Here is a 16634-nt window from a genome sequence, read left to right on the forward strand (position 1 = left end):
CTCACGATATAGAATTTCTTCTGGTTTAGAATCAATACTTTTCATATCAAACGCACATGAAAATGATTCTAGAAAATATAATTTAAATGATTATAAATTGTAAGAAGCTATTTTAAGTATTCATAGGCTATTTTTAAAATGTATGATATACTATTTTGTTGCAAGGGTTCTTCATAATAAAGCAAAATAAGGGTCTCTCTTTTTAAGTTCTTCATAATAAAACAAAATAATAATCTTCCTTTTTAAGTTCAATCTATAAATTTAATAAAAAACGAAAACTGATACAGGATACTCTACTGTCGGATTACTTACAAAAAATTAATCTATCGAGATTTTTGTTCAAATGACCTTGAAAGTGTCGTTTTTCTCGTGTACCGTTCTGAAAATCAAAACTGTCTCGTCTTGTGATGTAGTTTCGATATTTTCTTCAGGTGTGCCTACTAAATTCCTGAGATAATTTCCCTGACTAGGAATTGTTGGTAATTCCTGCAGTTCATGCTCCATGAATAAATAAATAAATAACAAGAATCGATTTTACATCATTCATTATAAAAGTATGATACAAGAAATTATGAACGTACACCACTCTTCAATGTTATAAATTATTAGATGCAAAATTCAAGGACTGTTTTAACACATTAAAAATATCAATTTTGAACGAATTCTAATAGGGAACGTATAACTAGATACAGTGTTCTTGTGTAGTCCATTGGATAACGTACATGGTTCTGGGTTCAATTCTCCAGCGTAAGCACACAATATTACCAATGTTTGTAATTAGAAAACGTAGGTAGCATAATCTGATCCAGGATGGTGATGTACTAACTTATATAACAACCCGTCGGACATAGCCCTTGATGTGTTGTAATGGTAAGCCGTTAGTTCAGCTCACTCAAAGACAGACTGAATCAAATAGTGATTCAATGATTATTGCACATTTGAGAGCAGAATCATATAATTGTAAAGCATATGTGCAGAAAAGATATGCAAAATCACGGTTGATCTCTGCAGCACATATGACCATCTCTAAAAATCTATGTTTTGATGTCTATTAAAAACTATCGGATATGCTTATTTATAATAATAATAATATCCGTAACTTTTTAGCAGAAAACTCATAGTACGTGATTTTGTGTTGTTGCTCTATAATTATTTAGTTTAACATCTAAACAGACTAGATCAAACATAGGTCAAAATAGTATTGAAATTAAGTTTGATATAATCAATTTGCTCATTCAAATATGCGAAAACTTAATTTTGAAAGAAAACATCATTCTTCAAATGTGGACATAACATTTCCAACCTGAAGCAAGACGAATTTAAAGTAGTGAATTTAATTTTTGTTTTATGATTTGTTAAGTTTGATGATTTATGATTTGTTGATGTTTTGTTAAGTTTGACACTCTCTGATGATCTTCCGTAAGCTAAAGTAAAGAGATAAGTACCAATGAAATGATGAAATTTTAAAAAAGTGGGAGAAAAAGGGGGAACGCCAAGAAAATCTAGGAACACAAACTTAGTGTACTTAAAAAGAGATGAATTAGCACCGAAATATGAGATAAGGACCTACAACTTTACGTGAGATCCAAACTACATGATCTCCCACCGCAAATTAAAGCTGGATCTACCGCGCCAATTTAAAATTAGAATTATCAAATGTACGAAGTTGATAATATTCTGTAAAAAAAAAATAAATAAATAAAAAAAATAAGTAAATACTTCCTTTAAAATACATGATAGCATTAGAAAAGTAAATATTTATTGATAAGTATGGAGATTGAATTTTCAATTTCAATTTTACAAGCCATATATATATATATATATATATATATATTATATATATATATATATATATATATATAAAGATGAATGGAACTTCATAAGAAGGCAATGAAGCGTGGTAAAAAGCATAACCAGTTTGGTTATTTGTATTAGGCACACAACATAGAAGAAAGAAATAAAACGAATAAAGAAAATTGAAAATCAGTTAAAAGTAAATCCATATACACATCTTTCTCTATCACATAACAGTCGACCGCAAATTATACAGAACTAAAGTTTCGAATATCACAAAATTATAAGCGAAATTAAACAGTAATTGATACTTGCAGGGCTTTTTTATTTTTTATATGAGTTTTGTCATAGGAACGAACAGGTAGGTTTATTTTAGTGGAGAAAATAAAAAAGAAAAATTACAGGAGAAATTCATTATTCAGCAATGAATGACATAATGTTACATGTCAATTAGAAAAGAACCATAGAACATATATCTAAAGGAATTTGGAAGCCTACTAGAAATACACCGGAAGAGTGTTGGATTTACGTTCTTTATTAATAGAATAGAATACAAATCAATACATATATATCGCATTTCTTTCTTTTATACTCATTTTAGACAGATGGACACAAAGAATACAGATGTCTTAAGCAAGAGGAATTTTCGAAGTTTAACTCTCTCCCTTGAGCAAGATATGGAAAAATGTTTATTATATTAGGACATATACAAAAAACACGGTTTTCTTGAAAGTATATGAGACTAAATGTTTGAACACCCCCTCTCTTCTTCTTGACGTAATTCCGCATACGCCATTATAAAGGAGAGATGATAAAATGGAAGGACACAATGGCACTACGCAAGAAATTTTATATTTGTATATCTATATTTGAATGAAGTATTGCAAAATCTACCAATTCCAATAACTGAAGCAAATATCGACCAAGATAACGAAATCTTCCTTATTCTTTTCTGGTTGTTTTTATTCACAGAGATTTAATTTTATGTTCAATTTGAACGATAGAAATAATTTTCATAGGTACTCTCAAGTAACTAGAATATTTTGCGAGCAGTGGTGGTTTCAGAAGAGGAAGGGGCGGGAGTTAATGTATAGGAATTAAAATATCTAGGCATTACTTCGAAAATACAGGTACCCCACGTTGATGACGATCAGAGAAACCCTCCGGGCAATGTCCTGAAATCATCACTGTTTTGCTATAAGCGTTAAATAATACTGCATAATAAAACATGTAGATGTTTTTTATTTTAATACAGTTTTTTTCTTTGGCTCCGATAAAGTAATTTTACACTGGTAATAACAATTACCAATAATGTTCAATATTCTAAACACTTTTAGTCATAATTTATTAAGATATGGCTCATAAGGCGCTTTCACCAATATACTATGCTCCTTTGTACTAGGAAGCTTAATTTGCATGACTTTGATTGTATGTGATCGCGCGTTCGATTCCCGGTGAGGGTAAATAATTCTTGATATTGATCCAGAATCATAACTCATTTTGGCAGCTCCTTGAATTAACAGAACAACGATGGAAGCATTCATCTAACTGCAGGCTGGTTGGCGATAATCCTTTACAATCTCCAACCCCAAATAATTTAATTTTAATTCTAATTATTGACAAGACTAATTAATATTATTTCCTTTTGCTTTTTCTTTTTATCGGACATACCTTTGCCGGCAGGTGAGGCGCTCAGGGCACGTGCGTGTCAGACACCTATTCCCCATGTCCGGGACCACGTAACCATACCATGCTGTTATGTTATTATATCAAACACAACCACACTGCACGCCACAGTCACAATCCGCGATTCACCTGATTCGCGCACAAACTGACGAGCAACAGACAACTACTGCTCTCGAATCTAGCGCACGTGAGTTAACTCTCACAGCTGCCACCAGAGTGCACCAGTCAAAATGACAGGAGATAGTGTTGCACAATACGAGAAGTGTGAGCTAAATTCTCGGAAACTGGTATGGTAATGTTTTCTTTATTTTTGTTTTCGTGCTTTTTCTTGCTCCCTTGTTTAGTTAGAGTGCAGTGACATTGAAAGCACGCGGAATATGTTGCAAGTATTTATAGTAAACATAAGCTCGCTATTTTTAAAATCAGGAAATGAAATAAAAAGTTTTCATGAAATTACTAAAAGGAACTTTTCGTATATTTTTTTTTTTGTATATTATTACCTTTAAAGAAATGCCATTATAATTTAAAGATAATTAAAATATATGTATGATATATCCTTTTGTTAAGATAGAACGACTGCTCACTTTAAATAAAAAAAAAAAAAAAATAGGGCGTGGATGATGAACAGTTTAACGTTACTCTTCGAGACTGTTCCAGGTGGTATATACAGTATAACGTGGGATTGAACCACATGAATTTCTACCAGTAATCGAATCCGAGCCTCCCTCAACAAGAACAAAAATTTATAATAAAATAATGTAAAGAAGATATGCATGCATATGCTATGCATAGTGGCGGCTTTGGGTCTCCTCCGCAAAATTCCCTTCCCTGAGTCCTCCAGAGATTTTTCAGTTTGAAGCCTGATGTGAAACAAATGGAGAGGGATTTTCAGGTTTCAAGATTTATCAATTCTTTCATTTATTCCTTTCTTTACAATTCTTTAATAGCACTCTTCTTTTAATACTTTTCTTTTTAAAACCTTTATTAGTATACCAGTTGTGAAATATTCCCCCTTTCCCGAAGAAAGAGAGAAGAAATAGATTTGCAAGTGATGACGTAGGCAATAAATTCCTAAGCGATGCCTTGAATTCACTCGTTACTGCAAGTAGTATGAAAATTGTTACTTAGCTTGGTTTAATTAAATCAGGAAACAAAATCTTTAAATAAAATGTTTCGATAAAATTTGACAAATGCCAATGTGCATATCTGGGAGAAGTATGCCTAATTTTAAAACTAGTTGGAATCAGTGACAACTCTAGATGGGTGAAGGAATGATCCTTCCCCTAGACACATCATCTGCCCCCCAGACATGTTGTATTGTAATGTAGTTTAAGTACAATAAAACTAATAAGAAAGACCTCCTTATTGCGAGTTCTGCGAGGACATTATCGATTCGATATACAGAATGAAAATATATTCAAATAACCATAGTAATTGGATAAAGAATATAAAAAATGCTCTCTGCTATACTTTTCCTTACATATTTTATGCAGAACATTAACTTTATTTGATTTATTAATTATTTACAGGTTAATTGTCTGTTCTCTTCAATGATCTTGATTGAGTGGTGGTTTCTATTTAGTCAGCAGCTAGGCTATATACAATGAAACCTACAATTTAAAGTGGTCTATACTTATTGTAGGAATCGAAAAAGGGACCAGAAGGGGCGTGGTCCTGTAGTCCAGTTCTCTTAGAGGCGAGATAGAGTGATGGGTAACTCCTATACTATGAGGGTTGCTCTTGCATGATTGTCTGTGCCTTCGCCAATTGCATCTGATTCAAGTCTCAGTTCTGGTTCGGAACTCATTTTGGTTAATAGTAGCTGCCATAACCTGCATCCTTCATAACCTTCGTATTGTAAGGACACAAAAAATATTACCAATAATAATGTATTTGCAAATCAGAATTATACTTATAAGGAAAAGTACCTTGAACATAGATTATCCTTTTACATTTTATGATTATTATCGTAGAATCTATTTACTTCACCGTATTATAGGCTCACTACAATCAGCGAGGTTCGAACTCACTGACGTCAGTAGGGCTTGCATTTACTATTCTCGTTGAGGCTCGCACTTGCTCGAACTCGGTCGTACATCCTTCAGTGAGGCTCACTCTTGCTCGAACTCGGTCGTACATCCTTCAATGAGGCTCGCGCTCACAATTCTCCTTCGGGCACGCACTTAATTGGACTCAGGCTCATTAATCTAAATTCGACCCATGCTCATTCGCCCGGATTTACTTGCTTCAACTGGGGTAGAGCTCACTGACATCTAAGGGACTTGGATTCATTACTTCACTATTCTCGTCGAGGCTCGCGCTTACTCGAGCTCGTACTCATTCTTCAATGAGGTTTTCACTCACTAACCTCTTTGGTCACATTCATTAATCTCTCTCTCGGGATCACATCTACTTAGGCTAAGCTCACAATATTAAGTGGGCTCGCGCTCACTAATCTCAGTTGGATCCGCAATCGCTCTCATTTTCCTCAATTGGGTTGCACTTATTTGGGCTCGAGTTGGACTTCGGCTGGGCTCACTAATTTCGTTCGGGCAGGTGTTGACTTGGACTCGGGCTTACTACCCCTCATTGGTTCTCGCATTCACTAACTTCAATTGCATTCACACTTGAGCTCATTACCCGCGGTGGAGTTCGGACTCACTCGGGATCGCACTCACTAATTTCATTTGTCCCCCAGGCTCGCCAACTTCAAATGGGCTCACGCTTTGACTCACTTTCATCAAGAATCGTGGTCAGTACCCTCAGTGGGCTTGCACTTGCTTGGTCTCAAGCTCAATTTCGTTCGGGCTTGCGGTTATTTACCTCCAATGGACGTTGAGTTAATTCCTTTCGGCGGGGTTCGGGATCGTGTTTATTAATTTCATTTGTTCTGGCGCTCACTCGCTCGAACTCGGGCTTACTAACCCCAGTTGACTTCGCAATTAGGTAATCAATTGACTTCCGATTGTTTACTTAATCTTCAAGAAACAATACGCAAGATATTGCAATTTTTATCTTATGGAACATTGATCATAAGTTGAGCCAACAAAGATGTCGGAGTAGGTTGGAGACGCTGTGTCGTATGGCTTCATGATTTTGCACTACGGGCACATCCTGTGTTTTATAACATCGTTGATTATAATGGTAGATGCTGTTTTACCGTACAGTAATACAGTATGTGATTTTACCTCCATTATCCCTATCCAAGATATGGTGTCACTCTATTTAGAAATTTACAATATACCTTCTCCTCATACTGTATATTGTAAATGCATTGAATACTCGAGGTCACTTGGGACACCATTTTATATTATTTAATTTTGCTCATATGTTACTTTGGTATGGTATGGATCCATTTTAAAGGGTGAAACTCAAGAAACTTTGAAAGTCAAAAACTAAGGAGGCATACCTTCATTTCAAAGTTTTTATATAAATTTTAATGAATTTAGTGATGAATGAATATATAAATTCTAATGAATCTAATGAGTTTTATTTTTACAACATGCATAGTGCAATAAGAGAAGAAATTGGTTTTGAATTTTCGTTCATAATATAGTGTACATTCAGCACTAAAAATACCACCAAAACGAATTGAATAGTTTTGATTGTTGAAATTTATATTTCTACTGTATTTTTGATTGCAAAAAATAAAACCCTTTTTTGAATATTATTTATTTACAAAACGTAACAGAAGGAAAAAGATAGGCTATTATGAAACAGTATAAGAAAATTTGTTTATTATGTAAATCATGTATTATTATTAATATCATTATTCAACTTCTGTAATTTTCTTTGTCTAGAGAGATGAGAATAAACTAAGTCGTGCAATACTAATATAAAAGCAACTTGGCAAAATATGAGTGGCTCCGGCGAACATAATCATAAGCGCTACTTATGGTGAAACTGAGTTATTAGGTGAGATGGATTGGGATTGAACCATAGAACAGTATGTAGGTGGTTTAATTTAGGAAATGTATCTGTCAGATGGCCGCGAAAACTTCTTTGGTATGTGTCATTGCATTGAATTGCATGGAAATGTTGAACCTACATCCGCAGTTTACACGAAAATTTGAAAATGTGACACACCATTATGTTTCCACGAGCTCCTCACATGTAAAGCGTATCTTCTCCATAATTCAACTCAATATGGCATCTAAATAACAATGTTAGAAATAATAGATGTATTTGGAAATGTTATCCGATAACTAGCACGGAAGTAACACAATGTAACCTCAGCGAAGCTAAGACAACAATCGCTCAAGCAACCCGCATGATCTTACGATTCTCGTTCCAGCTGATTCATCTACAAGAGAGAATATTCTAGAATACTAAACGAATTATACGATCGAATCATCCTGAACCAATTCATATGATCGAAATGAGTTATCTACACAAAAGAAAGCGCATGAGTTTTAATTATTCGTATAAGCGAATCAAATGATCAAATTTTCGTGGACTAGAGAAAATGAATCGATTTACCAAAATGAACCATTTTGTCTATCACTAATCCAAACCCAAACATTACAATCACTATATTAGACATAACCACTTGCTATAGTTTCCATTTTCTTTTGGCATCAATTCATTTGTAAAACCTTCATTGCCAACATTGTATCCTAAAACATTTACAGCATAATCAACAAAGATAATCAACAATACATATATGACATGTACTGTCAAGGGTGCTCATAATGTGGTTTCCAAGGGGGGGGGGGGGGGGGAAGTATAAGGACGTTTCAAAAATAGTTTCAAATTTTGCTGTAACTAATGTAAAAATTCTATTGGATTTTCGATATTCTGAAGTACAAGTATATTCTGAAGTGAAGTTTATTCTAGGGGAGCGAGCGCCCCGCCTTGCCTCCCCTGATGGGCGCCCTTGTGTACTGTATATTTTGAAACAAAATAGAGATTTTGTAGATCAGAAGTAAATGTACGTGTTAGTCTTAAATTATAGAAATATAGCACGTAAACAAAAAATAATGTAAATTTTATTATTAGGTGGTAATGTAGCACAAAAAATGAGTGAAGAATTAACCCAATGTTTTGTATACAAACAACTTCTGAGACATAATAAACAATTAATGGCTGTTATTTTAGGTCAGTCGGTCATTGTTATGACTATTATGCACTCGTAACAGAGATTCTTGATGCAGTGCAATATTTGTGGTTTGAATACGTACGTACATTTATTACTACTTATGCGTTAATGAATCGCTAATGAATTTTCTTCACGCTCAATTAAGTTGCTGATGTAATCTTGCAAGACGTTGTAATATTTCCTTCTATAGTGTCTGCTAAATTTATATATCTTTTTTTTTTTTCCTTTCCTGTGTTAGTTCCTCTTAAGTATCACCATGACTCGCAGGTGAATGAGCCGTTTGTATATGGTATCATTAGTATGTTTAAATCACTTCAACGGGATATATGAATATATGACCTTAGGGTGCAAGGACGCGAATGAAATGTTTATATATATATATATGGTTACATTTAACCTTCTTTCCTTCCTATTTTTCATTTGTAATTGTATCTCCATAATCCTAGTGCTAAGTAGAAGATTAACAACTGAAAACAGAAATGTACGAAGCAAGATTATGCATATAAGATATGCATTTTAATTTTTTTTCTTTCCTTTTCACCCACGAAACGTTACTTTATGTATTTACTGGAACATTTTTACACTTGTTTCAATGAAGCCAGATATTTCGTGCAAGTGCTTTGAGTGCGTGTGGACTAGGTCCCTGGGAGGACCTCAAATTTTCGATGTTGATTCAGTATAATAATGTAGCTGATGACATGCTTGAATTATCAGGTAATGAACTCCATTAACAGAAAACTAGAAACAGTGGCGCCACAGTGGCTTAATAGTAGAGCACATCCCTCTGGTGTGAGGGGCCCTTGGTTCGATCTCACGCCATATGAGTTTGTAATGGATAACACCATGTTCGTAGATTTTCTCAAGGTCCTCTCATTTCATCCCACATTCCTTATCCCACTAATTGTTTCATCACCATTCATTTTCAAAAACCATCATTATTATGTTTTCATTTTTCATTTGAATTTTTAGAAACTTGAAAAATGTACTTCAATATTAAAATGATTACTTGTTTTCTTCACTGCACATAATTTTTAAACGTCAAAAAATGTAAATAGGTCTATATAGAAATAATATATTACTTATGTTTTTTTAATACTGTTTTATTATAATTTTAAAAACTAAATTGTTAATATAACTGAAATGAAAATACACTTTAAGCAACACATTTCAAATTAAATTCATTACACGAAATATGGGGAATGTAAATTCAAATTTTATTAGTCTTTTTCTGTAAATCTACATTAGTAGCTGATTTCAGCATATTCTAAGCATCATTTTGTTTTGTATTTGCTTCCAAGAATTATTTTTTCAGATTTGTCTTTAAAAAAAAGGGAAAACTTGTTTTAGAAGAGAAACAGTGACTCGTGAAGTTTTTCCTAAAAATAACATCTAAAGAAATACCTTCTTTTTCAGGGAACAACTATATCCTTGATATCTAATTATGTTTTCATGCAAGAACGCGACATTTCTCATTCAAGAGGTAGACAATAACTATTTCCAGACAATCATCTGGCACTATTTGATGCTGTCATGGAGCATTTTCTAAGTTACTCTGTTCACCTTCTCTGTTTCTCGTCTATTTCTCGTCTCACGGGCAACATTAAGCTGTCTCCTTGTAGATCCTTTGTAAATTAATGATGTGCGCAATTATAAAGCGTGTAAAGTATCTTACAGTAAAAAGTTGCACGCATTAAGTAGCTATTCCAAGATACATATTCTCCATCCTCCAAAATCTTGATGGAACTTTGTTTCTTATAGAGCGGTAATCAGATAGACAAATCTTATAATTTCCTTTAAAAAAATAATTCTAATTGCCTAAGAACGTTATGCCTTATTTATTTAACGTATTATAACTAGAAGCTAGACAGAATCCAGAACGTAACGAGTTTTGGTTCACAAAAAGCTGAAAGTTTCCAGTAAAGAATAAAAATAATTTTGTCATCATTCTTTGGTGAGAAATCTTTCTTTAAGTATTAATAAACGGTGCCATCGAAAACTCTTCTTATGCTTACATAATGGTATGTATGTATGCATAAATTGAATTTTATTCATTTTTAAAGTTAGGTGTGTATAATACTATTATAATTCAGAATAAAAAAATACTTTTGCTTGTAGTGGTGCCTTAATCATCGTCTCCCTTACTCTGAAGGACATAATCCTGTGACGTTAAACTGAAAGATTTCGTTTCATTTTTTGCTTGCAGTCTTTAGTACATAAATATAAAATGGTTCTTCAATACGTAACCAAGGATGTTATAAATAGAGGATCTACTCATATGTATCGTCATCCTATTAAATCGATGAAGCCAAAAAACAACCGAGCATCGGCACGTCTGATTGGCTACTCTCGTTTCCGCCATCGTCTGATTGGCTACTTTCGTTTCCGCTATGATTGTTGGCTCAAAACATTGCGATCCTTTTGGGCGGAGTGGGCAGAGTAGGGGCAACGAAACTGTGACTTATGGCTTCAAGATTTTGTTGTAAGGGCACATTCTCTATTTTATAAGATCCTTGTACGTAACCACCAATATCGCTATTCGATTTTTTTTCTTTCTTTAGGCCTCGAAGATCTAACATACAAATGATGAGACAGGGCTACAAGATACAGAATTAGATACTCAATCGCCATTCAAGATGTCAGATCTAAACATATACAGATGTTCAAAAACAAAATGAGTCTTAGACGTGACCGGTAGAGTTTCGGGAACAAATGCAACTGGAAAATGTCTATGAAGAAGCTAATATGACGTATATAACTAAGATTTCTAATTCAGTACAATTTTACTATATTTTTTCAAGAAAGATTTTAAAAATATGCTAGTTCTTAAGAACATTTGATACTACTAAATTTGACGATCGCTCAGTCCTTATTTACATAAATATATAACATGCCTTTTCGCAGTCTATACATAGAATATACACTCGTCAATTTCACAGCACTTTACAATAACTGCATTGAACTCGTTTACTTTGAGTTAACTTCAGCAGTGTCATTTTAGATTTTACTTAAAGGGGAATAGGGGGCAAGTCCCCTCCGATATATGTCAAATTTCCCATTTTCATTAGTATATTATTATCATTTGATTAAAATGTATATTAATCTCACTCAGGGGAAAGGGCGAGCAATTCGTTCACCGGGTTCCAAATGACGCCTCTTGTTAACTTACTTTTGTGTTGGCTCTATACGATGTGAATGTCGATGCTGACAAAAATACGGGACTATTTCGGCTATCCTCAGTAACTCAATTTTTACATTTAATTACTCCACAATTATTACTTAGTATATTGCATATGTAACTGGAACGTAGATTTGCATCTGAAGAAATAAAATCTCAATGGAGATTATGAAAGAAAAAGAAGACAGATTTTTTAAGGAACAAAAATTTAACTTGCTTTTAATTCATTACTTTTATTTTTTTTTAAAAAGAAACAATTTCTTGTATCTAAATAATGGATTGTGCTCTTTTGTGCATGAAAAAATTAGGTTAACTTATTCAAGTCTGAAATTTGTGGACATTAGTTTTGTTATACGGTTATTTAAAACAAAATGGAAGAAAGACCTTCAATTCTTGATCGAGTTTCTGAACGAGATACTGTTCCAACTACTTTGAGGAAGTCTCTTAATGAGAGAACTTTCAGACCATCAAGAGACATTGGAGATATTAGGAAAAAGAGAGACATATTGGAAGAAAGAATCAAATTGGAGAAAGAAGAAATAGCACATGTCATGACAGAGATGGAATCCTACAGGCAACGCTTAACGTATTTGGATGACAGTTTGTCGAAAAATATACGCAAACGAGTTGAGTACGACCAAGTAATTCAAGAAGTAGAAGCAGCCTACAATAAGATTCTCGATAATAGAAAAGTATTTCGAGCCATATATGGCCGTAGGTCAAAAAATAACCAATGAAAAAAAGCTCAATAAAACCAAGCAATAAGATGCCTGTCAATTAGCCAAAATGAAATTTTTGGAAACTGCTATTGTTTGATATAAATTGTTACTATCTTTCAAAAGTACAGTCGGAACAAATACAACATTAAAAGTAATTTTAGATTTATTCAGCAGCACAAAAGAATTGATTTGAAACATTTGCTTATCCTCAATAATTTGTAATTACTGCTTTGTTGCTAAAAGTTCATAGTTTGTTTTGAAATTCACAGATTGAGAAATAAAATCTCTCAACTTGTTAAACAATTGCTCAGAAGAACCAAAATAGAAGATACTTCAGTTGATGCAAGACAACCCATAGAAAAATCCTTGTACTAATCAGAGAGTAGTGCTAAATACATAATATCTACACAGATAAATTCTAATTAGGGCTATGCAGAATTACTTCACAAAATATAGCTGAGCGAGCGATACCTAGCGAAGGGCGTAAGAAGCTCCGCAGGGTTCGTTGTTTTTTTTTTTTTTATCTTTATCACAATTTAAACAAAAACAAGGTATTCGGTTTTGAAGCCCATATTTACCTTCATGGTTTGTATTGGACCCTACAATTAGAACTAACCCCATAATATACACTTATTCTAACATTTTTACTGCATTATGATACATTTTACTGTCAAGATTCCTCAATTCCACAGTACTAATTTATTGTTTTATTTGATTTTTTCTTTAAGTAAGTTAAATTTGTAGTGCAGATTTATTGTACGGATCCTTACATAAATTCTTGTATATGTATACTTCTTTTTCAGTAAATCGATTCTATCTTAAACAATCAAGCTTGGGTTGTAAATTTGTACTCCTTTGTTCAAATTCACTTTCGAAGGGCTTCAGTGTACATACACGATAAGAACTATTGTGCAAAAATAAACCAACTTGTGCTAGGTCGCCACTAAAAGGCATTAATATTATCTAAGTTAGTGCAGGAGTTCAGCAGGAGGGTAGGGCAGGGTGAAGCTGGATATTGTGTATACGAGATTAGTGAAAACATGTGGGGTTTTGCAATGATATGAGTTCCTATATAACTTGTAATGGTTGGACACCAGTAACGCTCACTTGTAAAATTAAAATATAGACTTTGTAGGCCTACACTGTACAAACGTTCTACACTCCCACTTTCAAAATTTATGTGGGTGCATATCAATGGTGCATATGTCTTCAGTGGAGTCTTGATATTTTTTGATCGATTTCCTTTTAGTTAATTTTTTTTTTTTTTTTAACACTGCCATAAAGGCTGTGCTTGATTCTATTCACAACATAGTTTCATTTTTATTGCGGTGACTTTCTTTGACTAGCCAGAGGCAGGCAAGGAAAGGATGAGTATGTTGCTTGGTTGCTTTGCACTAACACGTTTGAAACAAACAATTATGATGAGGAGGTTAGAAATTTTAACTTCCATCTCAATGTTTTAATTACTTAGTTTTTGATAATGGCAAGTGAGAAATATTTATTATTTTGTTTCTATCAAACTAAAAATCTTGTGGATGCGCCGTACCCACAAGATTATTTACGTGAGTGCTGGAGCCCGGGAGCACCAACGTAGTTGGCGCGCATGTTATACAGTCCTTTCTATATGCACTTGCTTACATATTTTAGTCGTTGTATAGCACTTGTAATTATTTTACACCAGTAATTCTACACTTGTAGACTTAAATATAGCTGTTAATATTGAAATCAGACTCCTGCAGAAATGTGTTTCTTATAAACATGTGTTTCTATGCAGAGTATTCAATTTTAGCTGTAATTTTTTTGGAAAATGTGGTGTACTAAAACTTAACCTGGACGAACTGTTTCTTGCTATCACTTATCTTTTTCTCATTACTACGATCAGTGTTTAAACCAGTTTTAGATTCCACCGTTTTTGGTTTGAACAGGATAATACAGCCCGAGATGTAGAAATAACTCATCCTAGAGACGTTGAATTCATATCAAAAAGCCATTCTTTACAATGTCTTACCGTTTTAGTTCTATGGACATCAATATTGAAACGTGAAGTGGTTGTGGATTTCTACAATTTCCGGCTTGAATAGAGAATTAAGGAAAAAGATTGAATCTATTCTTGGGACACTGGATCATTTCCATTAAAACGCTTCTCGCTATTTATGACAGTTTTTTTTCTATGGTGATCAACGTTGAAACAGGATTCAAATCTAAGACCTACCGATTGCGAAGGAAGCATATATGCAACTTCTTACCTACCTAACCTGAGATGAGATTACGAATCCAACCATTATCTCACTACGCACTTACTAAGACGAAAAGGCATAGAAAATTTAGATTTCAATCTTAATAATAGGCGCGGATGGACCTTTGGTTGCTTACAGTATAATTTCTAAATAGGCCTATCTTGCAATATAAAATTTTGGGTAAGTATGCTTTCTCAGTGTGCATGCTAATCTTACGTCCTGTACCTTACTACCCGTTATGCTTCGATTTGAAAATGAAATGAAATCTTTAAGTTTGACGTCCCACTTTTATGCCGGCTAGGCTAAAGGAGACAATGATGATGAGAAATGAATGAAACGTTACAAAGAAGAAAGTAGAAGGAAACGGAAGAACCCCAAGAAAACCCATGCACACGGTATTTGTCCACCATGAATCCACTTAGCGAGAGCGAACCAAGGATCCCATGCACCAGAAGTGAACGCACTACCACCGCGGCCCCATGCTTCTATTTGATCGTAAGCGTCAATAGACATTAGTAATATTAAAACATGGGAAGGATTTTGAAAGGAAGACGGCAGAGTCTATATTTAAATGCATCATTCAGATTTGCTTGATAAATTAGAGAAAATTAACTGAAAAGTCTGGTTTTCTGAATTGCAGAGCAAGAGAGATTGGATACTTGAGTTTTCTCTGTGGTATTTCTGTTTACTACTAAATTTACCAATTACTTAATTGTAATTTAAATTTATTATTGTCTACTTTAAACTTAGGAAGCAGCCGCCAAGCGCTACTTATTAACTTTTTTTTTTTTTTTTTTTTAAATTTTGGACTACAGTATAAATCTATTTATTGAAAGCAGGTGACTGAATCACAGGAAAGCATTTGAAATAACAGGATTCATGACTGACGCTGTCGGAACGGTGACGAGGAGCACGCAATTGAAAACTTGATACTGAAGATAAAATTGGTAATTTAATTGACTACTTAGTTGGTTACACTGGCGACGGTAACGGGATAGTGTACTCCGTTACGCGGTTTTCATCTCGTCTGCCGTAGCTGTTGGTTGGCTGACCAATGAGGAAGGGTCAGTGGCAATCGTTTAGTTCCATATCATCACGCTAAACAATCAACATCATTTGCCTTGGCTGATTCGCCAGGTTCTGTATCATCAGTCGAAAAATGTCCTATTTAAGCTACCAACAGCTTGCAGGTTGGTAGCGCTATCCTCCATTCCTCGTACCGTTAGTGGATCAACACACCGAATATTATTCTAATAAGCACCTTCTTCGGCCTTCGCTCTTCAGTATTCAATTGTTCTTTTATGCTACCTTTTTTTTTTAAAAAAAAAAAAGTAAAAACATATCTTGCGTGTTTGCATAAAAAAAGTAAAACACTTACTTTCAGCTCATTTATTTATTTATTGTTTTATGTCTAAGAAGTGAATTGGAAATTGAACGATTACAGCTTCTCACGAATTATCTTATTCTTCCTGGGTCGTAAATTATTATATTTTTCTGCGGAAGATAAGTAGATGCTTGTTATGTTGTAAATAGGATTTCTTGTTCAATTCTAAGGAGGTTCCTGCTAATAACGACGATCTGAAATAAGGTACAGATCATCCACGGCTTATTATTGTTGCTTCTTGCATTCTACCTTTCGTCTCAGTAATGAAAGATCTGGCCCTGCTGAGGTCACGAGATTGTGAAAATTGAAACGACAAAACAGTAGACTCCCTGTTAATTGAGCATCACGGGATCGAACCACGGTTGGATAACAAGAAAGTCGGTTTAAATGAAAATCGCCATTTCATAGCCCCTAAATTGTATAGCATCTCTATAATGGTTGAAAAAAAGACTTACAGGATAATAGTTTAATGCATTTGGCCTAAAAAAATCAAAAGCTTCGACCACAATCTACTCAAGAGACACTGAGTCGAACGAAATAC

At 34.0% G+C, this 16634-nt stretch overlaps 1 protein-coding gene across 4 annotated transcripts in view; it reads right to left on the reverse strand.

Moving 5' to 3' along the window:
• Positions 1-16634, reverse strand: part of Sb (serine proteinase stubble) — a 370416-nt gene that overhangs the window by 249351 nt on the left and 104431 nt on the right. For 2 of the 4 annotated variants that reach the window (XM_081736098.1, XM_081736094.1), the window contains exon 1: positions 3466-3657. The exons of the other annotated variants lie outside the window; for them this stretch is intronic. The gene's annotated coding sequence lies outside the window, so the exon portion shown is untranslated. Of the gene's footprint in view, positions 1-3465; positions 3658-16634 lie in introns of those variants that run through there. 4 annotated transcript variants of the gene reach the window in all.

This window comes from Thermobia domestica, chromosome 13, assembly GCF_964235325.1.
Source record: "Thermobia domestica chromosome 13, izTheDome1.hap1.1, whole genome shotgun sequence".
NCBI classification, from domain to species: Eukaryota; Metazoa; Arthropoda; class Insecta; order Zygentoma; family Lepismatidae; genus Thermobia; species Thermobia domestica.